The sequence below is a fragment of the Pelobates fuscus genome, chromosome 3, assembly GCF_036172605.1.
Source record: "Pelobates fuscus isolate aPelFus1 chromosome 3, aPelFus1.pri, whole genome shotgun sequence".
NCBI lineage: Eukaryota > Metazoa > Chordata > Amphibia > Anura > Pelobatidae > Pelobates > Pelobates fuscus.
In genome coordinates, this window is record NC_086319.1 from 323,568,058 (window position 1) to 323,589,210 (window position 21,153).

General features: G+C 43.1%; 1 long non-coding RNA gene across 1 annotated transcript in view; it reads left to right on the top strand.

Annotated features, from left to right (window-relative positions):
- The first annotated feature begins 1,281 nt into the window (after positions 1 to 1,281).
- The window catches only part of LOC134603214 (uncharacterized), a 37,176-nt gene continuing 17,304 nt past the window's right edge, over positions 1,282 to 21,153 (top strand). Inside the window, exon 1 of the long non-coding RNA XR_010090457.1 lies at positions 1,282 to 1,428. This is a non-coding gene — a long non-coding RNA (uncharacterized LOC134603214). The remainder of the gene's footprint in view (positions 1,429 to 21,153) is intronic.

Below are 21,153 nucleotides of genomic sequence, written 5' to 3' on the forward strand. Positions count from 1 at the left end.
TGCTCATTAGAGATGTCCCGAACAGTTCCCTGGGAACTGTTCGCTGGCGAACATAGCTTGTTCGCGGTCACCGCGGCGGGCGAACATATGCGATGTTCGGTCCGCCCCCTATTCGTCATCATTGAGTAAACTTTGACCCTGTACCACACAGTCAGCAGACAATCAGCAGCAGACCCTCCCTCCCAGACCCTTCCACCTCCATGACGAATAGGGGGCGGACCGAACATCGCATTTGTTCACCCGCCGCGGCGACCGCGAACAAGCTATGTTCGCTGGCGAACAGTTCCCGGCGAACTGTTCGGGACATCTCTATTGCTCATATATATTGAAATGATTACAAAAAAATCTACAAAATTATGCAGCCTTAATGTTATTTGGTTTGTGAACTTTACTATGCCATGTGTGAGAGCCATTAATGTGTATTTTGCTACTATTTTAAAAAATATATATTTTTCTCCTATCGTGGGATGGACTGCTGAATGTAAAATACAGCAATCTCATTAAAGTTTGCTGGTCATAATATAACCAAATAAGCAAGCTCTGAGCTCTCGATAATGTGAAATACAAGTCTCAACTTGCTGAGCATGATGGGATTTGCAGTCCACAGTAGCTGAAGTACTGGGGACTGGCTATTCCTGATGATAATGTAGTTTGATGTAATGCTTCACCACACAGACATTATTCACGGAGCAGCCTGGAAAAAAAAGTTTATGAAAGGCGTTTTCTTCCTGGTAAAACAAGCAGAAAGGTTTTTTTTTTTTCTTTTTCTCCTTGAAAGACTAAATGGATCATTTCAATATCAGGCACAGCGTGTAGGTAATGTTTAGCACTGTAGCATTATATAAACATTTGTTGAGCCAGAAAAACATTTGTTTAAAAACTTAAAAAAATACATGATAAAAAAAAAGAAATTAAAAAAATGACTTTGTTCCTTTAACTAATTCATTGCTAAAGGGTTGCTTCAAAGTCAGGAAAGTTTAGCCTTGCTTTTCATCTTCAGGATCCAAGAAGGTTGAAACAGCTATTTAGTTTAATGACAACCAATCAGTTGAAGCTCACAGAGAAAGTCTGAGGTTTAACGTTTCTCCTTGCAGTACAGGAAGAAAAGGTTAAGGCCAAAGTTGTTTCATTCAGTCAAATAACATTTTTTTTTTTTTCTGAACATCTGCCTTACTGGGCGGTATTTAAAATGCAGAGACTTGGGCAATTATAATTTACTGGCGAGCATCACAGTCATTGCAGTGCAAAGAGGAGGAAAAAAAAAATTGTGGGAGAGTCCTATGAAATTATTACTGTGACTCCGTTGGAGAGCAGTGAAGGGAATACACACAGGATTTATATGAAATATGGAATGGCCACTGACACTAAATCCGAGGAATAACTCTGCGTAACCGAAACGGTGAAGAAGATATTCAATATTTGGCGATGGTAAGCACTTTCTTTTATTATTTTTTAACATTTATTTTACGTCCTTCGAGCTTACTTTTAGTGACTTCTAAAATGGACTATGCTTCCAGATGTTTTTAATTCTACAGTAGCTGCAGCTAGTCTCGTGTTATTTTTAATTAAGAGATCAGCGAAAGAATGGGCTTACTATGTGAGTGCAGGAACAGTGCGGAATAGGGTAGAATGTCCTGTGATAAATCACAGGATTCTGTCTCAATGTGTGTTGTGTATGGAGATGTTTAGCACAGGAGTAAGGAAACACGTCTAAAGTTAGCTTATTCTTAGAAGTTATTAAAGTGTGATGTATAATACTTCAAGCCACCAACACTTCATTCATGGCCATTAACCCGTTGACGTGCCAGATCTTAGTTACCTATCTTTCTATACAATTCAGTTACACTTAATCACCTCAACAAGTGATGTTATGACATTTGTTATAGAGCATCTGTACTAGTTTCTGCAGGTATATAGGAAACATATATAGGAGTTAATAATATAATATATATTTAATATCGGTTTTCTTGCTGTGTATGGTCTTCAATCGATATAGTACAAAAAGCATCTTTATTTAAAGTAGATAGTACCTTTCCTGAATTTGTGGATCATACCTGAAAAAGAAGCTTGCATGAAGACGTGCACTCTAATTCGGGTAAGCAAATAAAAGTATCAGAGTTACTGTCATTTTTCCCTGAAAAAAACAAGATTAAAAAAATGCATGCATTTTCAATTTGGGCAGACTTGCTGAGCCATTTGGTACTTATCTGAGTTAACAATCCGCATCCCACCATTTATCTACAATGACAGTGTATACTAATCAACTTAGTAACAGAAATCGCCACATTTTACCCATCCTTCTGTATGTCTGATTTACACAGGACTGTCTGAAGGACATGTAACGTACGGCATAAACTGTGTTTTGGTTGGAGCTTGGATACCTGCACAACTGGTAGATTGTTGTACTTTGTGGTAACTGTATTATGGCTACTAAATATCTATTTACTATAACAGACTGGCATAAATGTAGACTGATAGACAGTAGAAATCTTCTCTAAAAACTCTAAAGGGAGCCTGTGAAGGGGAACAGAAAGTGAAAGGAAGGAGAAGGAATGTGTTGCTGAAGTTGGCCGATCTGTTCTGATTGACAGCAAAATGCTGCCGTTTGAAGTATGGCTTACTTGTTTACATACCGCAGTTGATTATGAGTGGAGGTCTCTGAGAGAAGGACCAAGTGTGGCCATCTCATGAATTACTCCAAACACCACAGCCACTTCAGTTCAATTTAGTGGTTATGGTGCTAGTAGGGTCCTGGGCACTCCCGCTGCAAGGAGTCAAACTGCTTTTAAATGGTTTGACTTTATACCTAGGGTCCACCAGATGCCGCTCCCTGCCCCCATTACCAACAAGTTGGAACTTCTGTTAGCTCTATCATCTAAGCCCTGCAGTGTGAGTGGTTGTGGTGCTTAGAGTGTTCCTTTTTTGCCATGTATTCCAAAGCTGGTTTAATTGATAGTGTGTTTGTTTATTTCAGTGAATATGTGAGCCTAGCTATACTTTTCTGAATTGCTTGTAGTGGAGTGAATAGGTAATCATGCCTGTTCACATATTTATTGGTTTTGTTCTGTACTTCAGTAATGTGTTTACTGTACTCAGACTGCATGTGCTCTAGTTTAGAGAGTTTCCAATTTTCCCTACCATCTATAGTGTCTGTAGTGTTATATCATCTGGAGTTTTATTTGCAATAAATGAAAATTTCGAATAGAACACTGGCAATGTTTTACTGCCCCTGTATGTTATTAGTGTAGGGTGAAGGAACAGACCAATGTTTGGCCATTATTTTCTTCACTATTATGTTGACAATGACAATAAATTATATTTATATTTTTATTTTTGCAATTTTGGTGAAGTATGAACTTTATTTGGTGAGATTCATCTTAATGACATATCAATTTGGAATTTTCATTGTTATTGTATTTTACAAGCATTTTTTATCCCCAAGCCTAAAACAGACAAGTAAATAAAAGCTCTAGAAATAGGTTTCATTGATCAGTAAAAAAAAAATCTAAAAAGGTGTCTCATGTTTATGTACTGTATAGTAAAGATTCTTTAGAAATTACTCACCAATGCATGTAAAAAAAAATAAAACATCACTCTAATACAATAAAGACAGGAAGTTGCTCACTGAGTTCAATCCCTGTTTAACCTCTGTAAAATGTGCAAACTGCTATAACTGGTTAGAAATACAACATTTATTACTGTAAGTCAGATGATTATCTTAATATTGCATCCACTGAAATCTTCTTCCAGCGAAAACATTCCTGAAAATAAAATTAGATGTAGATGGATTATCACTCAAACCCAGTGATTATTTACCTACCAAACCAACTGTCCATCCACCCAATTTAAAAGGACACTATAGTCACCCAGACCACTTCAGCTCAATGAAGTGGTCTGGGTGCCAGGTCCCTCAGGTTTTAACCCTTCACAGGTAAACATTGCAGTTTCAGAGAAACTGCTATGTTTACATTGCAGGGTTAATCCAGCCTCTAGTGGCTGTCTTCCTGACAGTCACTAGACGCGCTTCTGCAACGCTGGATGCGAAAATCGAACGTCCATAGGAAAGCATTGAGAAATGCTTTCCTAAGGACTGTTGGAATGCGTGCGCGACTCTTGCCGCGCATGCACATTCCGCTCCACTCGGGAGCTGACGTTGGCGAGGAGAGGTCACCAGCACCGGGATTAAAGTAAGTAACTGAAGGGGTTTTAACCCCTTTAGCGCCAAGGTGTGGGGGGGACCTAAGGGTTAAATAGTGTCAGGAAAACGAGTTTGTTTTCCTGACACTATAGTAATCCTTTAATATGTTCTATTTCCATAAACTAAAAATAAACAAAATATAGGGGAGAGCGCACCAGAAATAAGTAAAATATTATCATAAATTCAACTTGTTTCGTGATAAATGTAAAAACAGACCATAGTATAGTACATTACAAATTCACTATTAAATAATTTGAATATGGTTCTCCAACTCACATGTTACTGAGCCACATATAGTAGGCTCAGAATTTTAAGGCTCCAGTCAGATATCACTTTTATAGTTCTCTGGATTCTACCACAGCAGATTTCTTTGCAGGATCTTCTTCATACTTTATTTGAATAAACAAGCATAAGGAAAACTAGCAAATAACATGGCTTTTATTGAGAATAAAATACAATTCAAGCCGAACAGAAAAAAATGTATAACAAATAGCACGATGTGTTTTGGCAGTAGGTTTACTTCATAGTTTATAGTTTGGCAAGTCCTCTATATTTATATGCAGGTTGGCGTGCTTTCTGTCTCGTTTGCACGCTTTTTCTGGACTCCTGCTTCCTCATCTATCATTTCTGCTTTTGACATCCCTTATTGACATCTAACATTATTCCACATGTGCGTGTGACATTCTTGTCGCACTTCCGTTTGGGTGCCATCTTTTCTTCAGTTATTGTCATAATGTTTATTATACTCATGGGCAAACATACTTTTTTCATATGCTTTATCAATCTAGTTCATATAGAATCCAATAGTCTCTTTAAACCAGGAGTGCCCAAAAGGTATATTTCCAGAGCTACAACTCCCATGATGCTAGGCATGCCTTTAGAATGACAAAGCATCATGGGAGGTGTAATTTTAAAACATCTGGGGACCTACATTTTGGGCACCCCTGCATTAAACAAAATAAATAGAGGCAAGTATTCAATTCTTTCTAAAAAAGTCAACAACATATTGTTAAAAATAGTAAAAATAATCACACGTTTGACAAGAGATATATTTTATCAATATAGGTCAATACTATAATTAAAATTACCACAATATAAATATTATAGTTGAAAATTCCATCTCATTTCACTGTTTTTCTGGCACTGCAGGTCCCCTCTCCCTCCCACCTCCCATCCCCGGTTGCTGAAGGGGTCAAAACCCCTTCAGTGACTTACCAGAGGTAGCGACGATGTCCCTCGCCGCTGCTTCTTGGTCCGCCCACGCTTCTCCCCGTCCCCACATCATCCGGCAGGGAAGACCTTATTAGACCTCTCCATAGGAAAGCATTGACAATTCTTTCAATGCTTTCCTATGGGGATTCTAGCAACGCTGGAGGTCCTCACACAGCGTGAGGACGTCCAGTGACGCTATAGCACAGAAAACCTGTGCTATGAATCAGGAAATGCCCTCTAGTGGCTGTGTAGACAGCCACTATAGGAGGAGTTATCCCTGCAAGGTAATTATTGCAATTTATAAAAACTGCAATAATTACAGTTGCAGGGTTAAGGGTAGTGGGAGTTGGCACCCAGACCACTCCAATGGGCAGAAGTGGTCTGGGTGCCTGGAGTGTCCCTTTAAACCTATATTAAGTTCTTTATTCCCTCCTCTCCAGTGAGTTTTTAACTGTTCTATACCAACAAACATTTAAAGCTATCACCATTATGGAACTCAGCAAAATTTCAAGACACATTATGATTCATAACTTTCTTCTTGATACTACCAATATGTTCTCTAATTCTTACTTTTAAGGACCTTGATGCTTTTCAACATACTGATACCCACGTTGGCAAGTGAGCACTTGAATTATATTTTTCATATTAAGGTAATAAATCTTTTAATTTTATATTTTTTATTCATTTAAAAAAAACTAAATTTCCTGATAGCTTTTTTCTTTTCAATGATTAGGTCTACATCCCATACAATTTCCACAATGATAAAAACCTATCTTGTCACTGAAAAATTCTTTCAAATCTCTCTTTTTATCTAAAGAAAAATCTTTCTTGCCACTTCTTAAATAAACTTGGATCTTCCCCCTACAATATTGGCAATATCATTGTCCTGTATCAAATGCACCAATTCCTATTTATAAGTTTGCATAGGTCCTTGTTATTAGAACTAAAATTGAATAATAAATGGAACTTTTTATCTTGTTGATTGATCTTCATTTTATATTTCAGTAGTTGTTTCCCATCTTTTTTGCAAACTTTTCAAAGTACATAATCTAAAAAGTTGGGTTTATTACCTTTTTCCCAATTTTTTTTTTCAATTACTGTAGCGGAGAGGTAGTATAATCCACAGTATCTCCGCTGGGTAACAGGAACAACATAAAATAATCCAGGCAAATGAGTACAGCATACAATAATCCCGGTAGCGTTACAAGAATCCTTCCTTCCCAAGAACTAGACGACACATAGGCTGGGAGTCAACTGAGGTCTTTATTCACAGTTCCAGTATTTATGCAAGTCCCCATGCAAGGGGTTTCCATACTGACATAACAGGGGCATTCTGCACATTTCTCCCATCAGGCACTGCTGGACGAGAGGGATACTCCCACTAGAATATACAGTTAAGTGGATTATCCCTCCGTGCAACAGAACCGTCATTTTACACTAAAACCCATAACTTTTACAATATTCCCTTTATTTAAACGAATGGACGTAATAATAATAATAATAATAATCGGTAGATAGCTGGGGTCTGAGCGCACATTTCGTGAAAGTACCGCTCAGATCCCAGCATAAACAACCGAACGCCACACGAAACAAGTATTACATTCAAGTTACCTTCAAACTACCGATTGACTTTAGGAAACCACTTTACCGAAGGACCGGGGCTCCCGAACGGCTTGGAAGTCCAGCGGTATTCGTGCCGTTGAGTAGCCGATTTTAGTTCCAGGCGATAGATGACAAAACACCGCTGGGCTAACAAAGGATCCAAGATGGCCGACCGCCACGTGGTCGGTAGCCGAACGGCGGCCACCCTGAATCCCTCTAATTACCGATTGCAACAATGTTGCAATCCTTAATGGGAGCCACACGACCTCCTGTGTGTGGTCTCCCTTCGGTAGTTTGTTCGTTTCACGAACAGTGTTGAAATTCACTGTTCGTGAAACTATTGTATGAATGCTGGCGTTTTTTCATGCCGTCCGCATACAAACGCTATTGTTCGCATGGAACCTGTGCAGCATACACATACATGGTTCTTTAGGATAACACAATAAACAGTGGCTAATCCGCCACAATTACTGCTTCTTTATTATATTCTTTAACTTCTGTACAATTTTGCTTTATGTTAAAGTTATCCTTTTGGTATGTTATCAAGCCAGGGTTTAAAATTACAGCTTTTTAAATCAATAACCTATTTACATCCACTTGTTTAAAAAAAGGTTTGACTTTTAATTTCATCAATAAATTTAGGATATTGGGGCATTTAACATTTATTTCATAATTTAGTATAATGTTCCAGTCATTTTTATAAAAAAAAATGTTTTTAAAAATCTAGTAGAGAACTTTAACTCCTTTTCCAGATAAAACATTTTTAAATCTATATATCTTTCATGAAGGAGCATGTTTAGCCCCCAGCCATGATTAGAAGAAAAAAAAGTAATTTTCCCCATAAGACATAAATAAATTAGCATGGCTTTGGGCAAACGTGATACCCATACCTGTCCCCCTGAGTTGTAATAACAATTATTTTCAAAGCAAAATAATCATATCAATTCCATCCAAAATAAAAGCATCAGTGTTTGCACTTTATTTTACTTATTTTTTGAAACATTACTTTTCTCATTACTGATGAACATAGCCAATTAAATGATTACCCATTGGGAAGCATTGGAAGGCTTCTGCAAATGCATTAGTTTAATGCATCTCTTTAGTGAGCATTGAACATCTTCATGCAGATTGTGAAGGCACTGAATATTGGTCCTGCAAAGATTGGAGAACCACATCAGGAAGGGCCTCCAGTAGCTGTCGGAGCATGTTTAACCCCTTAAGGACACATGACATGTGTGACACGTCATAATTCCCTTTTATTCCAGAAGTTTGGTCCTTAAGGGGTTAAGAAAAAGCTATCTTTACAATTGAGAGACTGCAGGAACAGTGTCTTTTTTTAGAACAACAACATTAAGCTGTAGTAGTTCTGGTGTTTAAACCTATACCTTATTTGGTAACCCTTCCATTTACCATAATATGAAATTAATCTAATTAAGATGGATCGAGGTCTAAACACTGTCAAGAACATTTTTAGGGTGAACTGAAACCCCTGTCATGTTTGTGGAACCACCTTGAGATTAGGCAAACATTTGGACATGGCAAATGATCCTAATGAAAGTATTTCAGTTTTAAGTAAATGGAAGAATTTATATTATGTTCATTTGGTATGAAAGGATTTTTTTAATTTATGCCAAAAAATATTCCCCACAACAATACGTCCAGCTGATGTCCTTGAGTCTACAATACTGAGATTAATCAATATAGTTCCTTTTGTATTGATTTTACAGCGAAACTCGAGACTCGTCAGTTCAGGTCAAATTTTTCCAATCATTTTTTTGTCCACTTCTGGCAGTTGTGTCCACTTTAGTCTCAACAGAAGCAGAACCACCCTTGGTTTTCTTCTGCTTTAGCTAATCCAGTCCAGGTCTGATTAATTGCGCATTCAGAGATTCCGTTCTGCATGCCAGTGTTGTAAAGAGTGGTTATGCAAGCATTCTGTCCTTTCTGTCAGTTCAAACAAATCTGCACATTTTACTCCCACCTCTTCATCATTAACAGGGTGTTATTGTGCACAGAACTGCTGCTGACTGAATGGTTTTGTCTGTCATACCATTTTCTGTAATCTCTAGAGGCTATGGTCCTTGGATATCTATTAGGTCAGATATTTCCTGGAACCACCATATCTCTTACCAACAAATCCTACAACTGTTAAAGTCGCTTACATAACTTGTCTTCCTAATGTCAACAGCTGAATATCTTGAGCATATCTGCATGCGTTATTGAGTTGCAGCAAAGTGATGCACTGTTAATTTGTAAAGGAGTGTGTATGCCCAATAAAATGGTCAATGAGTGAATATACATGTAGACACATATTAAGCCACAGATGCAATGTGAAACAAACTCATGCATGGCAATAAACTCATGATGCTGTTACTTAACATCTGTAAAATATTTTCTACATTTTGAGAAAAATTAAACAAGAGAGAAAAGAGAAAAAAAAAACATACATTTTAAAAACAGCCCTGGTTGAATCTTGACTTTCAGTATATTCTATTATATGACAATGGGAACGATGTAGCTATGATTCGTGTAACAGGTTATGTAGCTGGGAGTTTACATATGTGATGTTGATAGCCAATTCCCTGAATGTTGAATGGCTTGTTTGTGTGTTAATCTTAGTGCTGGGGAAGCTGGAGATACATCCCAGTTACCTTTTAGAGGTGGGATAAGTGTAAATTGACATAGGTAAGTGGATAGGTAAGAGCCAGGTGTGGTGAGTTTAGAATGTTATTTTCACATCACATATTTTCACATCACAACAGCTTTCTGTTAAGCTAACTTGGTTCCTCACCTTAGGTGTAGCTGCATAACATATTTTTTTTACTGTCAATATATATATATATATATATATATATATATATATATTTATACATGCATATGATTTTCCTTTGAAGATAAATAAAAGTAAATATCAGTTATTTAGAATTTATTAGTATGCTGTAGTTTTTATGGTGCCAGGATTGGAGAGCTGCAGCGCACTACAGTGTAGGGCTAGCTCGTTTGTTGAGAGCCTTAATTGATCAATCTCAGCCCATTAACTATTAGTAGAGGCAGGGAGCGGCCCCTACATTACTCTGGTAGGATGTGAAACTGTTAAAAATGGAGGGGTACCAGGGCATTCCTAGCACCATAACCACTACGTGCTCTATGTTGCTTGTATCTTTTAACTACCGTGTCTCCAAAATTAAAAGATAGTGTTATCCAATTTAATTATTTTGTACTACATCCAGATCACCTAACTTTGCCTTAGGACTTTGCCTTTTGTGCATCAGATGTTTCTAATATCCTGTGGTCACATCAGCTGCCTGTGAAGTCCTAGCTATCTATGACAGGCCAAAGGTGTCTGTTAAGGTGAAATTCCAGCTGGTGTCCTTGGTTTGCCCCACTAATTAGTCCTGTTACTCTGCCCCTCTCTGTAACATGTTAAAATTGCAAGCCTTACCTTAGCTGGGCATCCATCATTTTCCTATTGTTTGTTTTTTCTAATGCAATACTGGTTGCTCAATACCATATTATTTTGGCATTCCTTGTTTCTGTTCTAGGTCTTCTTCTGTTCCCACTGTACACTGCTGCTCTGGGTGATCTGATCAGTTTCTTCAGGTTTCAGTAACATATTTGTGTTCATGACACCCATATCTTCTTCCCTCAACTTTTCCTTTACATTGTATCACCAGCTTCCTCTCCTCCATCTCTGACTAGATGACTCCAAGACTTCTCTAGGGCTGGCAGATTTCAATTTCCAACTCAATTAGACTTTCCACTAGTCTTCATCAATCATTAAAAACCCATTATTTTAGGTAGGCAGAATGCCAATCCAATTAATGTATTTACTGTCTCATGTTCCTGCTTTTACTAGTATTCTACCTTAGTTATATAATATTGCCAGACTACACTGCTAATACACTTAGAAATGCACGTCTTCTCTACCGTTACCTTGTGTGTAAGTTTACCCACTTCCATTAGATTGCAAGCTCATATCAGCAGATCTCTCACTACCTATGTTTTATAAAGAGACACTGTAGGCACTGTAACTAATTAATCTCATTAAAGTGGTTATAGTATATGAAGTTCCTTGGTTCTGTCCTTCCATTTTTCATTAAAAGGATACTCCAACCACCATGACCACTTCTGCCTACACATACATATGTAGTGGATATATATACACAGACACACACACACACTACAGCCTTACACACACTCTTACACACACTTCATCCCTTACACCAGGGCCGGACTGGCCCACCGGGATACCGGGAAATTTCCCGGTGGGCCGCGGCACCTGGGGGCTGCTCTGGCAATATATGTGCCACCGGGTGGCCGGTCCGGTGGCACACAGTTCGAGGGGGCCAGCCGGCAGGCGGCCGCATTGCACGCTGCAGCCTCGCCGGTCCGGCAGCACACCTAATGCTGAGGGCTGAGGGAGGAGCATGTCTCTCTACCATGCTCCCTCGCGGTTCCCACAATCCCCAGCAGCATCCGTGCTGGGGATTGTGGGAACCGCGAGGGAGCATGGTAGAGATATGCTCCCTCCCCCTTCAGCCCTCAGCATTAACAGTGCTGCCGACCGGCGAGGCTGCAGCGTGCAATGCGGCCGGCCCCTTTACTCCTCTCAGGTGGGTGGGGGGGATGGAAGTGGGGGGGTGAATAGAGAGAGAGACAGAGGGGGGGGTGGGGGGTGAAAAGAGAGAGACAGAGGGGGGGGGTGAAAAGAGAGAGACAGAGGGGGGGGGGTGAAAAGAGAGAGACAGAGGGGGGGGGGGTGAAAAGAGAGAGACAGAGGGGGGGGGTGAAAAGAGAGAGACGGGGGGGGTGAAAAGAGAGAGACGGGGGGGGTGAAAAGAGAGAGACGGGGGGGTGAAAAGAGAGAGATGGGGGGGGTGAAAAGAGAGAGACGGGGGGGGTGAAAAGAGAGAGACGGGGGGTGAAAAGAGAGAGACGGGGGGGGTGAAAAGAGAGAGACGGGGGGGGTGAAAAGAGAGAGACGGGGGGGTGAAAAGAGAGAGACGGGGGGGTGAAAAGAGAGAGACAGAGGGGGGGTGAAAAGAGAGAGACAGAGGGGGGGTGAAAAGAGAGACAGAGGGGGGGGTGAAAAGAGAGAGACAGAGGGGGGGGTGAAAAGAGAGAGACAGAGGGGGGGGGTGAAAAGAGAGAGACAGGGGGGGGGTGAAGAGAGAGAGACAGAGGGGGGGGTGAAGAGAGAGAGACAGAGGGGGGGGTGAAGAGAGAGAGAAGAGGGGGGTGAAGAGAGGGAGACGAGGGGGGGGTGAAGAGAGAGAGGGAGACGAGGGGGGGTGAAGAGAGAGAGGGAGACGAGGGGGGGGTGAAGAGAGAGAGGGAGACGAGGGGGGGGTGAAGAGAGAGAGGGACACGAGGGGGGGTGAAGAGAGAGAGGGAGACGAGGGGGGGGTGAAGAGAGAGAGGGAGACGAGGGGGGGGTGAAGAGAGAGAGGGAGACGAGGGGGGGGTGAAGAGAGAGAGGGAGACGAGGGGGGGTGAAGAGAGAGAGGGATACGAGGGGGGGGTGAAGAGAGAGAGGGAGACGAGGGGGGGTGAAGAGAGAGAGGGAGACGAGGGGGGGGTGAAGAGAGAGAGGGAGACGAGGGGGGGTGAAGAGAGAGAGGGAGACGAGGGGGGGTGAAGAGAGAGAGGGAGACGAGGGGGGGTGAAGAGAGAGAGGGAGACGAGGGGGGTGAAGAGAGAGAGGGAGACGAGGGGGGGTGAAGAGAGAGAGGGAGATGAGGGGGGGTGAAGAGAGGGAGACAAGGGGGGGTGAAGAGAGGGAGACGAGGGGGGGGTGAAGAGAGACAGACGAGGGGGGGTGAAGAGAGACAGAGACAGAGGGGGGGTGAAGAGAGAGAGAGAGACAGAGGGGGAGAGTGAGACACAAGGGGAGAAAGAGGGGTGAATAGAGAGAGACAGAGGGGTTGGGAGAGTGCCACAGGGAAAGGAGGGAGAAAGAGACAGGGGGGAGAGAGAGACAGAGGGGGAGGGAGAGTGCCACAGGGAAAGGAGGGAGAAAGAGACAGGGGGGAGAGTGAGACACAAGGGGTGAAAGAGGGGTGAATAGAGAGAGACAGAGGGGGAGGGAGAGTGCCACAGGGAAACTCTAGCCCTGGAGCTACGGGCTAGAGTTCACTCTCACCACTGCGACCACCAGGGATTCCTGGTGGTCCAAGTGGTGAGAGTGAACTCTAGCCCCATACAAACACTGCCCACACACACCATACACATTCACACACTGCCCCCCCATACACACACACCGACCCCCATACACACATTCCCCTACACACACAGCCACCCATACACACATTGCCCCACGCACCCTACACACTGAACCTTTCACACACATTGCACCCCTCACACATTGCACCACTGATCCTATACCCTACTACAGCCCCATATCCCAGCAGACCCCAGGTATGTTGTCAAACTGTACTTAAACGGTTTGACTACTTACTCTGGGAGCGGGTCCCGGCACTCCTGGCACCATACCCACTACACAGAGCAGTAGTGGTTATTGTGCATGGATTATTTCTTTAAATAATCTATAGGTGCCCCTCCTGAGATCAGGCTCTGGATCCACCACTGATTTATATATATATATATATATATATATATATATATATATATATATATATATATATATATATAATTATGCCTATTATATTTACACATATATTAATGTACATTTATATATGCATTATACACTAAGAGATGTCATTGATATGTACAATATGTAATAAGCAGATATTGGCCCAGTCTTGTTGCTAGGCGCATAATCCAGCACAATAACATATTTAAAGTGAAGAGTGCACCCACAGGACCTCAAAATAAACAAGATAACGTAATTTTTTACAGTTGTGCCCTACATACATTCACCATTTCAGTCCCATTACCAAGCTTTCCATAATATGTCATGGTAGTTGGACTGAAACATTGGTTATTTTCAAAGGCACGTCTGCTTAAAATAAATCTGCACTCTTTTTTTTTTTAAAGCCTATATGTGCTTTTTTTCACGTTTGAGTAATAATTTTAATTTTAAATTATCTTTTCTAACTCTGTATCTGCACACTATGCTGGCGCGACGCATTATGGGGCTGGTAAATAATTTTTTTCCAGGGCTGCTTTTAATTCCCAGTCCGTCCCTGAGGGCCGGACTGGCCCACCGGGATACCGGGAAATTTCCCGGTGGGCCGCGGCACCTGGGGGCTGCTCTGGCAATATATGTGCCACCGGGTGGCCGGTCCGGTGGCACACAGTTCGAGGGGGCCAGCCGGCAGGCGGCCGCATTGCACGCTGCAGCCTCGCCGGTCCGGCAGCACACCTAATGCTGAGGGCTGAGGGAGGAGCATGTCTCTCTACCATGCTCCCTCGCGGTTCCCACAATCCCCAGCAGCATCCGTGCTAGGGATTGTGGGAACCGCGAGGGAGCATGGTAGAGATATGCTCCCTCCCCCTTCAGCCCTCAGCATTAACAGTGCTGCCGACCGGCGAGGCTGCAGCGTGCAATGCGGCCGGCCCCTTTACTCCTCTCAGGTGGGTGGGGAGGATGGAAGTGGGGGGGTGAATAGAGAGAGAGACAGAGGGGGGGGTGGGGGGTGAAAAGAGAGAGACAGAGGGGGGGGTGAAAAGAGAGAGACAGAGGGGGGGGGTGAAAAGAGAGAGACAGAGGGGGGGGTGAAAAGAGAGAGACGGGGGGGTGAAAAGAGAGAGACGGGGGGGGTGAAAAGAGAGAGACGGGGGGGGGTGAAAAGAGAGAGACGGGGGGGGTGAAAAGAGAGAGACGGGGGGGTGAAAAGAGAGAGACAGGGGGGGTGAAAAGAGAGAGACGGGGGGGTGAAAAGAGAGAGACGGGGGGGGTGAAAAGAGAGAGACGGGGGGGGGTGAAAAGAGAGAGACGGGGGGGGTGAAAAGAGAGAGACGGGGGGGTGAAAAGAGAGAGACGGGGGGGTGAAAAGAGAGAGACGGGGGGGTGAAAAGAGAGAGACAGAGGGGGGGTGAAAAGAGAGAGACAGAGGGGGGGTGAAAAGAGAGAGACAGAGGGGGGGGTGAAAAGAGAGACAGAGGGGGGGGTGAAAAGAGAGAGACAGAGGGGGGGTGAAAAGAGAGAGACAGAGGGGGGGGGTGAAAAGAGAGAGACAGAGGGGGGGGTGAAGAGAGAGAGACAGAGGGGGGGGGGTGAAGAGAGAGAGACAGAGGGGGGGGTGAAGAGAGAGAGACAGAGGGGGGGTGAAGAGAGGGAGACGAGGGGGGGTGAAGAGAGAGAGGAAGACGAGGGGGGGTGAAGAGAGAGAGGGAGACGAGGGGGGGGTGAAGAGAGAGAGGGAGACGAGGGGGGGTGAAGAGAGAGAGGGAGACGAGGGGGGGGTGAAGAGAGAGAGGGAGACGAGGGGGGGGTGAAGAGAGAGAGGGAGACGAGGGGGGGTGAAGAGAGAGAGGGAGACGAGGGGGGGGTGAAGGGAGAGAGGGAGACGAGGGGGGGGTGAAGAGAGAGAGGGAGACGAGGGGGGGTGAAGAGAGAGAGGGAGACGAGGGGGGGGTGAAGAGAGAGAGGGAGACGAGGGGGGGTGAAGAGAGAGGAGAGGGAGACGAGGGGGGGTGAAGAGAGAGAGGGAGACGAGGGGGGGTGAAGAGAGAGAGGGAGACGAGGGGGGGTGAAGAGAGAGAGGGAGACGAGGGGGGGTGAAGAGAGAGAGGGAGACGAGGGGGGGTGAAGAGAGAGAGGGAGACGAGGGGGGGTGAAGAGAGAGAGGGAGACGAGGGGGGGTGAAGAGAGAGAGGGAGACGAGGGGGGGTGAAGAGAGAGAGGGAGACGAGGGGGGGTGAAGAGAGGGAGACGAGGGGGGGTGAAGAGAGGGAGACGAGGGGGGGTGAAGAGAGGGAGATGAGGGGGGTGAAGAGAGACAGACGAGGGGGGGTGAAGAGAGACAGAGACAGAGGGGGGGTGAAGAGAGAGAGAGAGACAGAGGGGGAGAGTGAGACACAAGGGGAGAAAGAGGGGTGAATAGAGAGAGACAGAGGGGTTGGGAGAGTGCCACAGGGAAAGGAGGGAGAAAGAGACAGGGGGGAGAGAGAGACAGAGGGGGAGGGAGAGTGCCACAGGGAAAGGAGGGAGAAAGAGACAGGGGGAGAGTGAGACACAAGGGGTGAAAGAGGGGTGAATAGAGAGAGACAGAGGGGGAGGGAGAGTGCCACAGGGAAACTCTAGCCCTGGAGCTACGGGCTAGAGTTCACTCTCACCACTGCGACCACCAGGGATTCCTGGTGGTCCAAGTGGTGAGAGTGAACTCTAGCCCCATACAAACACTGCCCACACACACCATACACATTCACACACTGCCCCCCCATACACACACACCGACCCCCATACACACATTCCCCTACACACACAGCCACCCATACACACATTGCCCCACGCACCCTACACACTGAACCTTTCACACACATTGCACCCCTCACACATTGCACCACTGATCCTATACCCTACTACAGCCCCATATCCCAGCAGACCCCAGGTATGTTGTCAAACTGTACTTAAACGGTTTGACTACTTACTCTGGGAGCGGGTCCCGGCACTCCTGGCACCATACCCACTACACAGAGCAGTAGTGGTTATTGTGCATTGATTATTTCTTTAAATAATCTATAGGTGCCCCTCCTGAGATCAGGCTCTGGATCCACCACTGATTTATATATATATATATATATATATATATATATAATTATGCCTATTATATTTACACATATATTAATGTACATTTATATATGCATTATACACTAAGAGATGTCATTGATATGTACAATATGTAATAAGCAGATATTGGCCCAGTCTTGTTGCTAGGCGCATAATCCAGCACAATAACATATTTAAAGTGAAGAGTGCACCCACAGGACCTCAAAATAAACAAGATAACGTAATTTTTTACAGTTGTGCCCTACATACATTCACCATTTCAGTCCCATTACCAAGCTTTCCATAATATGTCATGGTAGTTGGACTGAAACATTGGTTATTTGCAAAGGCACGTCTGCTTAAAATAAATCTGCACTCTTTTTTTTTTTAAAGCCTATATGTGCTTTTTTTTCACGTTTGAGTAATAATTTTAATTTTAAATTATCTTTTCTAACTCTGTATCTGCACACTATGCTGGCGCGACGCATTATGGGGCTGGTAAATCATTTTTTTCCAGGGCTGCTTTTAATTCCCAGTCCGTCCCTGCCTTACACACACACTGCATCAACTAGGCACACCATGCATCACTGTCAGTGGCTAAAATTATAACTCCGTCCCTGTTTATTATTAAATATATAACTAACAATATTAGTGATTGACTGCATTACCATGTGGCTCAAAGTCCTATGATTAAAAGTCCTTATGACCAAAAGGCCTGTGAATAAATGTATACAGACCATTAGCTCTATCACTGATATAACAATATCGAACTGAGAAATAGTGAGCAAAGGGAAATTTAATTATTTTATGCAGGGTTTTTCACTAAAGTCTGAAAGGCGAAAGTAAGAAAATGGGGCAAAATCACTTGACTGCATTCGAGGTCCTTCGGACTGCAAAATGCAGAAAGCTTCAAATCTGGGCCCAAATCTATTTACCCACTGGCTGCGCTGTGAAAGTATGAATAGGATAAAATCTTGGCTTTAAGGGAAAGGTTCATGGGGGCTTCTTTGGCCCTGAAATGGATAGCAAACACCAGAGCTGTGCGACTGTGCTATGTCAAGCGTCTAATCTCAAATATTTATTTACATCCATACATATAGGCTGGGGATGTCTTGTCCATATTTATCTGTATTTGCTTGTTTATGTTCTTATTTTATTTGTTTTATATATATTTTTTTCTTTATAATAATTTTATATATATATATATTTTTTGTACATTGCTTTATGTTGATTAGTATTGAAAATTAAACTAAATTTCTATAGGAAAAAAAAGCAACAGCATACAGTTTACATTTCAAATATATAATCCTGTCACGTTTATTTTCACTATATAATTTCCTTTTAAGTTTTATGCTTAAATGACACATATTCCGTTATTGTATATTCAAATTAGATAAACAACTTACAAAACAGACCTTTTATGTCTCAGTTATGAAGTGCAGCATTGATGAACATTGCCTTGCCCACGCCAGTCCTACTACATAAGAACTTAAAGCCAACATTCACTCTCTTACAGACTGTGGTCTCAAATACTCATATTTAGAATGCCTGCATTGGTTTACAAAGAAATGTTTTGTTAATCATGAGATTGTGTGTGTCAGACATATGACATGCAGTTCAGAACTTGCAAATCTTAGAGGGGGTCAGATTCAATTTCATTCAAAAGAGAACATTTAAAGCTTTTTGATTCTAATTTTAAAGTTTTTTTTAGAATAAATCTAATTCATATTAATTCTATTTCATTAGCAAGGTATCTATCTGTCTGGCTGGCTGTCTGGCTGTCTATCATTACAATTAAACATGCAACTAATTTTACACTGATTTATGCAGGCCAAACACTCTCAATTTATACACATATCCCCAGCATGGGATCTCCATAAAGTAACACAGCAAGCCACTCCCTGTCGTCCCTTTGTCTGGGAGATAATTGAGTCAGAAAACTATAACTCAATTATTTTAAGTTACAGGGAATACAGAATATTTATAAAAAATACCCAATAGTATCCACAATATTAACAGGAACTCCCCCAAACTGGCCAAATAGTGCTCCGATCCATTCGGTAGAATAGAATCGCCACTGGGGTAAAGAGCTGACCGGCTGGCCACGATAGCCCAAAACAGTTCCATGGAAATAGTCTCTGTTCGGGGGTTCCTGTGCAAACACCATACAAGGTGTTCCCCTGGTTTCAGGGAGCGGATGCTCCCCCCAGTCGGTAGTTCAAATCTCCCAAACGTTGTTTGAATAGCTGGTCAGGAAGTGGGGTGGGCAGCAGTACAATCTTTGATGGGGTTCGTGCAAGTGCATGGGGATGTCTTGTCCATAAAAAGAGTTCCAGGCACTCGTTGACCAAGTACTGCTGCCTGCGTTCAGGAGACAAAACGGCTAGGGGAAGCACTCATTAATTATTTCGCACTTAAGTTAACTGGTGTTAAAGTATACAGTACAGCGGGTATAACTCCCGAAAATATGAATGATTAAATAGTCGAAAGGAACGATACAACCTTCATCTTTCGTCTTTCCTGTCTTCCTTTTTTCTAAACTCTCTTATGCTGAATGGGTCCCAACATCATGGCAGAACCACCACTATGTTTGGTTTGTTAGAGAGAGCTGCAATTCTTGACAGCAGCTTTTTTTTTAAAAAAAAAGTACAAGGTATATAGATAAATACTAAAAAAACAAGAAAGGCCACTCATGGGATTCGCTGTAGAAAAATCTTCACTGCTTTATTTAAAGGTACACTATAGGATCAGGAAGACAAACATGCATTCCTGACCCTATAGTGGTAAAACCACAATTTGAATGGCTTGCTCCCCTTTATCTCTTCAAAAGTAATAAACCTTACCTTATTTCTATTTTTGTATTTTTTTTCTTTGGATTTTTGATTTTCTGGATGGGCTGAAGTATATGCATGATTGGGAAGGTTGCAGGGCTATAAGATAGTATCCCAGGAATTTTGCTTAATAGATTTTTCATCTTTCTGTGCCCTCAGAGTATTAGAGCATTTAGCTCAGTGCACGGGAGAACTGACAGGCAGTATTTTATATTGTATATGTGTATAGGTTTACAGGTAGTATGGTGGTTTGGCACTTAACACTTTATATTGTTCTATGCACTTTCTCTTTGGTGGACAGGATGTTGAGCTGTTGTGTCTATTTTTTAGTCTTATTTTTTTGTTTTATAGGTTACTTTTGGACTTTACCAATAGTGGCTATGTTGTATTAATAAACTATATTTTGCACATGTTCTCAAATTTTAAGTGCAGTATCATTTGGTATTTCATTTAATGTAGTTTGGGGTCTTTGAAGGTGACCAAGATACCTGCACCTATGTTGTGATTGAGTGCAAGCACACCTTGGATCTTTTTGGCTATTTTCTTTTAGCTATAGCCTGCTTTTTCATTAAATAAAACAGTGAAGATTTTCCGACAGCAAATTCCGTGAGTGCACTTCTTTTTTGTTGATTGTATTAGCTGGCTGGAAGTTGCATTGGGGTAAGACATTTTCTTTTATTAACAACAGTGCTAGATACATTTGACACATTATCAATCACTATTTAGGCATGTAAAGATACACTCTAAACCTCTAATGCACTTTAGCTTGGTTTGGCATGACATGACTAGAACCATAGGCGTGCGCACGGGGTGTGACGGGTGTGCCTGGGCACACCCTAATCCCTGCGGCACGCCTATGGAGTGAGACCGGCAGGGGAGATCTCAGGATCTCCCCTGTCGGCTCATGCAGAGCCGGCGCTATCCAAGCGCCGGCTCTGCTCTAAGCCTCCCTCCCCACTGCAGCATGGAGGGAGGCAGGAGAGGACCCAGGGAGCTCAACCAGCAGCTCCGCCGGGTTCCTCTCGCGAGATCTGAGCGTTGCCGTGGCAGCGCTCAGATCTCGCGAGAGTGAACTCTAGCCCCACAGGGTCTAGCATTCACTCTCCACTGAACCACCAGTGAAGGCAGCAGGAACAAGGATCCCCCTCCCTACATAAGGTAAGAAGGGAGGGGGGATATTAAGTAATGTACTCCCACATCCACCCCCCGCACACACACACATACAGCGCACACACACACAGCACACACAGCACACACACATAGCACCCACACACAGCACACACACACATACAGCACACACACACACACAGCACGCACACACATACAGCACCCTCACACACATACACACACATACAGCACACACACACACAGCACACACATACAGCACCTTCACACATACAGCACACACATACAGCACACACACAGATACAGCGCACACACACACACATACGGCACAAACATACAGCACACACACATACAGCACCCCCACACACATACAGCACACACATACAGCACACACACATACAGCACACACACACACACACACACACACACACACATACAGCACCTTCACACATACAGCACCCACACACACACAGCACACACATACAGCACCCACACAAACACAGCACCCACAC